This window comes from Saimiri boliviensis, chromosome 17 (genome assembly GCF_048565385.1).
Source record: "Saimiri boliviensis isolate mSaiBol1 chromosome 17, mSaiBol1.pri, whole genome shotgun sequence".
NCBI lineage: Eukaryota > Metazoa > Chordata > Mammalia > Primates > Cebidae > Saimiri > Saimiri boliviensis.
Window position 1 is genome coordinate 53,140,751 of NC_133465.1, and position 8,291 is coordinate 53,149,041.

At 40.3% G+C, this 8,291-nt stretch overlaps 1 pseudogene; it reads left to right on the top strand.

Annotated features, from left to right (window-relative positions):
- The first annotated feature begins 4,353 nt into the window (after positions 1-4,353).
- On the top strand, positions 4,354-7,115 carry LOC101051481 (PRELI domain containing protein 3B pseudogene; annotated as a pseudogene).
- The last annotated feature ends 1,176 nt before the right edge of the window (positions 7,116-8,291 follow it).

The following is an 8,291-nucleotide window of genomic DNA, read 5'->3' on the forward strand; positions in this document are numbered from 1 at the left end:
AAAGGTTGCCGTTTCTAGAATATCATATACAGTTGACCCTTAAACAGCATGGGTTTTAACTTCACAGGTCTTCTTTCACAAGATTTTTTTTTGCTTTTTCTTTTCTTTTCTTTTTTTTTTTTTTTTTTTTTTTTGAGACGAAATCTCGCTCTGTCACTCCACACTCACGCTGGAGTGCAGTGGTGCAATCTCAGCTCACAATACCTCCGTCTCCCAGGTTCAAGCAATTCTGCTTCAGCCTCCTAAGTAGCTGGGATTATAGGTGCATACCACTGTACCCGGCTATTTTTTTTTGTATTTTTAGTACAGATGGGGTTTCACCATGTTGGCCAGGCTGGTCTTGAACTGTTGACCTCTTGACCTCAGGTGATCCGCCTGTCTTGGCCTCCCAAAATGTTGGGATTACAGGTGTGAGCCACTGCACTGAGCTAAGATTTTTTTTTTCAGTAAAAGTTACGCTGAATGTGCTTGCCTCTCCTCTCTCCCCTCCCACTTCCTCTGCCTCTTCTGCCCCTGCAGTCCTTGAGACAGCAAGACTAACCCTCTTCTTCCTCTTCCTTCTCAGCCTTCACAATGTGAAGACCAGAATAAAGACCTTTATTTATTTTATTTATTTACTTTTTTTTAGAGGTGGGGTCTTGCTATGTTGCTCAAGCTGGAGTGCAGTGACATGAACATAGCTCACTGCAGCCTCAAACCCCTGGGCTCAAGCAATCCTCTTGCCTCAGTCTCCTGAGTAGCTGGGACTACAGTTATGCACCACCCTCTAGGTCAAGGATAAAAACCTTATGATGATCCACTTCCACTTAATAAATAGAAAATACATTTTCTGTTCCTTGTGATTTTCTTTTTTCTTATTTTTTTAAAAGATGGGATCTCACTCTGTTGCCCGAGCTGGATTGCAGTTGTACAATCTGGTCTCACTACAGCCTCAACCTTCTGAGCTCAAGCAATCCTCTTTCCTTAGCCTCCCAAGTAGCCAGGACTACAGATGCATGCCAGCACACCTAGACAATTTTTTTTTTTTAAGAGATGGGGTCTCACCATATTGCCTAGGTGGTTTTTGAGCTCCTGACTTCAAGCAATCTTCCTGCCTTGGCCTCCCAAAATATGGGATTTCAGGTGTGAGTCACTGCCCCTGGTCTTTCCTTGTGATTTTCTTAATAATATATATTTTTTCTCTATTTTAAGAATACAGTATATAATACATATAACGTAGAAAAATACATTAATTGACTGTTTATTAGTAAGGCTTCTGGTCAACACTAGACTATTAGTAGTTATGTTATTGGGGGCTTAAAAGTTATACACAGATTTTCAACTGCACCCCTACCCACCTGTGTTGTTGAAGGGTCATCTGTAATTGGAATCATGCAACACATCGACGTTTCAGATGGGCTTCTTTCACTAAGCAATATGCATTGAATGTTCCTTTTTGTGGGTTGATTGCTCATTAATTCTGATTACTATTTCAATGTATGAATATACTACAGTTTATTCATTCACCTTTTGAAAAATATCTTGGCTGCTGCTAGTTTTTGGCAAATACGAATAAAGTTACTGTAAACATTTGTGTGCAGATTTTTGTGTGGGCTAAGTTTTCAACTCCTCTTGGTAAATCCCTAGGGGTATGATTGCTGGGTCAGATGGTAAGAATACATCTAGCTTTATAAGAAACGTAAACTGCCAAACTGTCTTCAAAAGCGGCTGTACTATTTTGCATCCCCACTAGCAATGAATGAGCGTTTCTGTTGCTCCACATCCTTGCCAGCGTTATGTATTAATAGTTTTTTGGATTTTAGCCATTCTAATACGAGTATAGTAGCATTTCATTGTTGTTTTAATTTGCAATTCTCCAATGACATATGATGCTGAGCATCTTTTCATGTTTATTTGCCATCTGTATGTTTTCTTTCTTTCCTTCTTTCTTTCTTTCTCTTTCTTCCTTCCTTCCTTTCTTTCTTTTTCTTTCCTTCTTTCTTTCTTTTCTTTTCTTTCTTTCTTCTCTCTCTCTCCTTCCTTCATTCCTTCATTCCTTCCTTCTTTCTTTTTTCGAGACAGGGTCTTGCTTTGTTGCCCAGGCTGGAATGCAATGGCGCAATCTCAGCTCACTGCAACATTCACATCCCGGATTCGAGTGATTCTCCTCAGCCTCCCGAGTAGCTGGGACTACAGGTGTGTGCCACCACACCTGGGTAATTCTGTGTTTTTAGTAGTGATGGGGCTTCACCGTGTTGGCCAGGCTGGTCTCAAACTCCTGACCTCAAGTGATCCACCCGCCTTGGCCTCCCGAAGTGCTTACCACACCCGGGTAATTTTGTATTTTTAGTAGAGATGGGGTTTTACTCTGTTGGCCAGGCTGGTCTCAAACTCCTGACCTCAAGTGATCCACCTGCCTTGGCCTCTAAAAGTGCTGGGATTATGGGCGTGAGCCACTGTGTCCAGCCCGCCATCTGTTTATTTCCTTGGGTAAGATATTTTTTCAACTGTTTTGCCCATTTTAAAAACTGGGTTGTTTGGTACTGCTGAGTTTTAGGGTTTTAAGTGTTCTTTGCATATATTGAATACCAGTCCTTTATCAGATATGTGTGCCTTTTTTCTTTTCTTTTTTGAGACAGAGTCTGACTCTGTTGCCCAGGCTGAAGTGCAGTGGTGCAACCACAGCTCACTGCAGCTGTGAACTCCTGGGCTCAAGCCATCCTCCTGCCTTAGCCTCCTGAGTGTCTAGGACTATAAGTGTGCACTACCATGCCTGGCTAATTTTTAAATTTTTCTGTAGAGATGAGTCTTGCTATGTTGCCCAGACTGATCTCAAACTTCTGGCCCCAAGCAATCTTCCCACCCTGGTATATATTTTTTTCTTTATCAGATGTGTGTTTTACAAATGTTTTCTCCCAATCTGCAGAGAAAATAGGTGGCTTGTCTTTCCATTCTCTTAAATCACTGGATCTTTCACACTACTTCCGTCTGGTGCCACTGCCCTGATGCGTGCTCAAACGTCGGCAGTTTTCCCCATCATTGTTTGTGTAACATCAGTGCAAATTATAATACAGAGGGAAGGCAAAAGACATCTTAGAATTATTGTGAAAATAGTTTTAATTTTGTGGACATATGATCAAGGCCCATGACCATGCTTTGAGAACCGCTGACCTAAAGCAGACAAGGATAGCCTGGGCTGCTCCTTAGTTCAGGCCTCAGTAAGACCAAATAGAATTCGAAATTGAATTTTACAAATGTGTAATGTTAGTTTACTCTTCTGCAAAAAGGGTTTGGAAGACACATATATGATGCACTGAACTTGGTGTTCTAATTCATTAGGAAGAGTCGTCCATTTTTTTAGATTATTTTCCCTGGTGATTATTGAGAGAATGTAATTTTCATTTTTAAAGAAAAACTTTGTATGTGTGTGTGTGTGTGTGTGTGTGTGTGTGTGTGTGTGTGTCTGTGTGTTTGCGTGTCTATGTGTAAATATGTCAAGTAGAGTGTACGGGCCAATGAACATCTCTCTCTCTTTTTTTCTGGAGTGCTGCGGTGTAATCATGGCTCACTACAGCCCGAGACTCCTGGGCTGAAGTGATACTTCCACTTGAGTTTCCTGAGTAGCTGGGACCACAGGCATGTACCACCACACCCAGCTAACTTTAACATTTTTTGTAGAGATGGAGTCTCTCTATGTTGCCAAGATTGGTCATGAACTCCTGTCCTCAAGCAGTCCTCCTGCGTCAGCCTCCTAAAGGGCTGGGATTACAGGTGTGAGCTACTGTGCCCAGCCCTAAATGTCTCTTAATGGCAAATAATAGGTAGATGATGGCCGGTAATGGGTTTATGATATATTTGTCTATATAGACAAATATATATGACCCCCAACTCTTTGCTTTTTCTCCTAGAAAGAAAAGGCATAAGTAGATGTACTTTTCCCTATTCTTTCCAGTAAGTACAACCAAAAACCCTGAATATTACATATAAAACAACTATAAGAAGACTCTGAAAGGTGGGAAAAAAAGAAGGGCGGAATGTTTATGGACTACAGGACCTGAAGAATCACACTGGAGTGAGTTACGTTGTTTTTATTTTTGACTCATATGCACCAGGCTTGGAGTCAAAAAAGGTAGCAGCCTAGAAATGCCAACAGGACTAGTAAAAAAAAAGCCCAACCACATCCTGCTCTTTTTGGCCAAAGAACCATGGAAGGGGCAGCCTAGCAAGATGGAAAAGTTTTAAACATTGCTATGGAGTGTATTGTGTCTCCCCAAAATTCATGTGTCAAAGCCTGAACTCCCAACATAATTGCATTTGGAGATGGGGCCTTTGGGGATAATTAGAGTTAGTTGAAGTCATGAGAGTAAGGCCCTCATGAATTTGCAGCTTTACAAGAAGCAGCATGGCGGGGTTGGGTGCGGTGACACACATCTGTAATCCCAGCACTTTGGGAGGCCAAGGTGGGTAGATCACTTGAGATCAGGAGTTCAAGACCAGCCTGGCCAACATGGTGAGACCCCCATCTCTATCAAAAAATATAAAAATTAGCTAGGCGTGGTAGTGCATGTCTGTAATCCCATACTTGGGAGGCTGAGGCATGAGAATCACTTAAACACGGGAGGCAAAGGTTACAGTGAGCCAAGATCATGCTTCACTACACTCCAGCCTGGGAGACAGAGTGAGACCCTGTCTAATAAAAAAAAAAAAAGAAAAGAAAAAAAAAGAAAAAAGAAAGGGAGTGGAGAGAGAGCTTTCTCTCTGCCATGTGAAGACAGTGAGAAGGTGATCATCTGCAAGCCAGAAAGAGATCCCTTGCCAGGAACCAAATTGGTTACCACCTTGATCTCAGACTCCCTAATTTCCAAAACTGTGAAACATAAATGTCTGTTGTTTAAGCTACTAGTCTATATTTTGTTGTGGCAGCCTGAGAAGACTAATACAGACAACTGCTCTACTCCAGCCAAACAGCACAGCAAAAACTTTGGCCCCCACCCATGCCAACAAATGGTGAGTGGGGAGCCTACAGTTCCACCCTATGAAGCTATAAAGAAGCACCTCACCCACCAGGATTGTGTCGGAGAAGGCCAAGTAGGGAGTCAATAGTAAGTCCACTCTCCACCTAGCCCCTGTGGTGTCAGTGGAGATGTGGGAAGCCTAGACTTATACCCCAAAAAGGCAGTCACGAAGTGCTCCTCTTCATTTCTGCTCAGGTATTGGAGAAGGACTAGCAGACAGTTTAGGCTTTTACCATCATCCAGTGCTAATAAGGCAACCCCCATCTCAGTGTCAGTGGAGACCACCTGGGGAGCCAGAATGCCAACATCTGCCCAGCAATAATAAGTGTAACTGAGATGTCAACAGAGGCGGAGCGAACCTAGTCTTCTAGCTCCACCTGGCCGTAATGGGATGGTGTCTTTCCTCCTCTGCTGGAGTAATGTCAAAAAAAGCCAGCTAAAATATAGAGTTAAAATAAGATTAATAGTCATAAAAATGTCCAAGATTCAACTGAAAATCACTAATCATGCCAAGAGCCAGGAAGATCTCAAATGGAAAAAAAAAAATCAGTCAGTGACATCCACTCTATTAACAGGCTAAAGAAGAAAGATCACAGTAATATCAATAGATTCAGAAAAAGCATTTAACAAAATTCAACACTTATTCAGGATAAAAACTCCCAGAAAAACAGGTTTAGAGACCACCTTACTTGATAAAGAGCATCTATACGAAAAAATAGAACAAACAGAAAACAAAAAATAAAATCACAGATTTAAGGCACACAGCTAACATTTTACTTAATTTTGAAAAACTGAAGCTTTCCCCTTAAAGCTGGGAACATGGAAAGGACGTCTTCTTTTATCGTTTTTATTGAACACAGTGCTTTAAGTCCTAGCCAGTGCAATAAGGTAATAAAAGAAAGTAAATGGCATACAGTTGGGGAAGGAAGAAATAAAACCATCCCCATTTGCAGATGATGTAATTGGCCACATCGAAAATCCAGAAGAATCTGCCAAAAAAAAAAAAAAATCTTATGGGACCAATAAATGAGCTCAACAAGAGATCAACATATGAAAAAAAAGTGTATTTCTACTTGGGACACATGGACATCAAAATTAAAAATGTAATATTAACAATCACTCAAAAACGTGAAATAGGTATAAATCTAACAAAACCAGTACAGGACATTTATGCTGTAAATTATGTAATGTGATAAAAGAGAACAAGATCTAAATAAATGGAGTAATAGTCCATGTTTATGGATTGGAGACTCAACATAGGATGTCAGTTCTCCCCCAAATAGATACAAAGGTTTAATGTAATTCCTATTAAAATAAACACAGCAAGATCTTTTTGTAGCTATAGACAAGATTATTGTCGAATTTATATGGAAAGTCCAAACAAAAAGCTAAGGGACAAAACCCATGCTGGGATAGGGCAAGAGGCAGTGCATTGGGACACCCCTCGCATCAGACTCAATGGTGTCTGTGCACTGTGTGGCTGGCTGGGATGCTTGGGGTGGGTCAGGGGCAGGTGTAGCCTCTTTGCCTCATTGTCCCCTAGCACCACAGCTGCCAGCACTGTGAAGCTATGGACTTTGGAGCATGTCTTTGACCACCTGTGGGAAATTGTTACAACAGTTGCAATACAGAAATATTCAAACCCTAAGAACCTGAGTGTGGCTGGAGTTGACGTGTTGGACAGACATACAGATCCCTCTGGAACCCTTTTCAGCAGAGTGAGGGCTGCTTCCATGGTGAAGTCTCTTACTGGTGCAGCAAGAACCAAAACATATGTGCATGAACATTCTGTAGTTGATCGTGTAGAGAAAACAATGGAACTTAAATTTACTGACATTTCATTTACAAATAAAGGTTCAGCAGATGAGGGACTTATATAAAAGCCACATCCTCAGGACTCAAAAAAAAAAAAAAAACTATTTTGACTCGAGAAGCCGTCATCACTGTGAAAGGAGTCAGCCTCAGCAGCTGCCTTGACGGCAAGGCTGAGAAGCGATGGAATGGGTAATACACAAATCAAATGCTGAGATTGAAGAAATGATGGCCTTCGCAAGAGGAAGCACAGGGACTCCGAAAGCAGCGGCAGAGCACTTGCGGAGAAATAATCATGGAAGTTGTTAGTATTGGCTACCCCGGGTCTCTTCAAGCTAACTATATCTTTATTTGTTGTTTTCAAAATACAACTATCTTTTGGGTAGAATTTTTTAAAAATATACTGATGTAAGGCTATGTGACTTTTAATCAAAACAAAGAGGGGCAGGGCTTCTAAATGAAAGTGATCATTAGAAATTTTTAAAAAGAAAATCTAAATTTTGAATAAGAAGAGTAATGTGGGAATAATCAGTCTACTCAATTTCAAGGCTTAATCTGAAGCTATAGTAATCAAGATCGTGTAGTATTGGCAAAGAGAGAGACACATTAGACACATATATTAATGGAATAGATTAAATAATCTAGAAATAGACCCGCATAGATGTATCCAGTGGATTTTTGACCAAGATGTAAGAACAGTTCAATGCAGGAAAGATAGACTTTTCAACACATGGTGCTGGAGCAATTGGATATTTATAGGTGAAAAAGAAAAAGAACTTGACCTAACTCTCATACCTTATACACAAATTATCTCAAAAGATTGTGAACTTAAATGTGAAATGTAAAACTATAAAATTGTTTAGAAAAAAATAGGAGAAAATCTTTGGAATCTAGGCTTATGCAAAGAGTTTTAGACTTGACCTGCAAGCATACTCCAGAAAAGGAAAAATTGATATACTCGATGTCATCAAAATAAAATAATTTACTCTGAAAAGACCTCATTAAGAGGATAAAAACTCCCTCTTCAATAAATGGTGCTGGGATAATTAGCTAGCCATATGCAGAAGATTGAAGCGGGACCCCTTCCTTATACCATGTACAAAACTCAACTCTATTAAGTCTTAAGATGGATTAAAGACTTAAATGTAAAACCCAAAATTATAAAAACCCTGGAAGACTACCTAAGCAACACCATCCTGGACATAGGAACCAGCAAAGATTTCATGACAAAGACACTGAAAGCAATCACAACAAAAGCAGAACTTGGCAAATGGGATCTAATTAAACATAACAGCTTCTGCACAGTGAAAGAAACTATCAACTGAATAAACAATTTACAGAATGGGGGAAAATATTTGCACTCTATGCATCTGACAAGGGTCCAATGTCCCGCATCTATAAAGAATTTAAACAAACTCACAAGAACAAAACAACCCCATTCTGGGCAAAGGACATAAACAGACACTTTTTCAAAAGAAGACATAC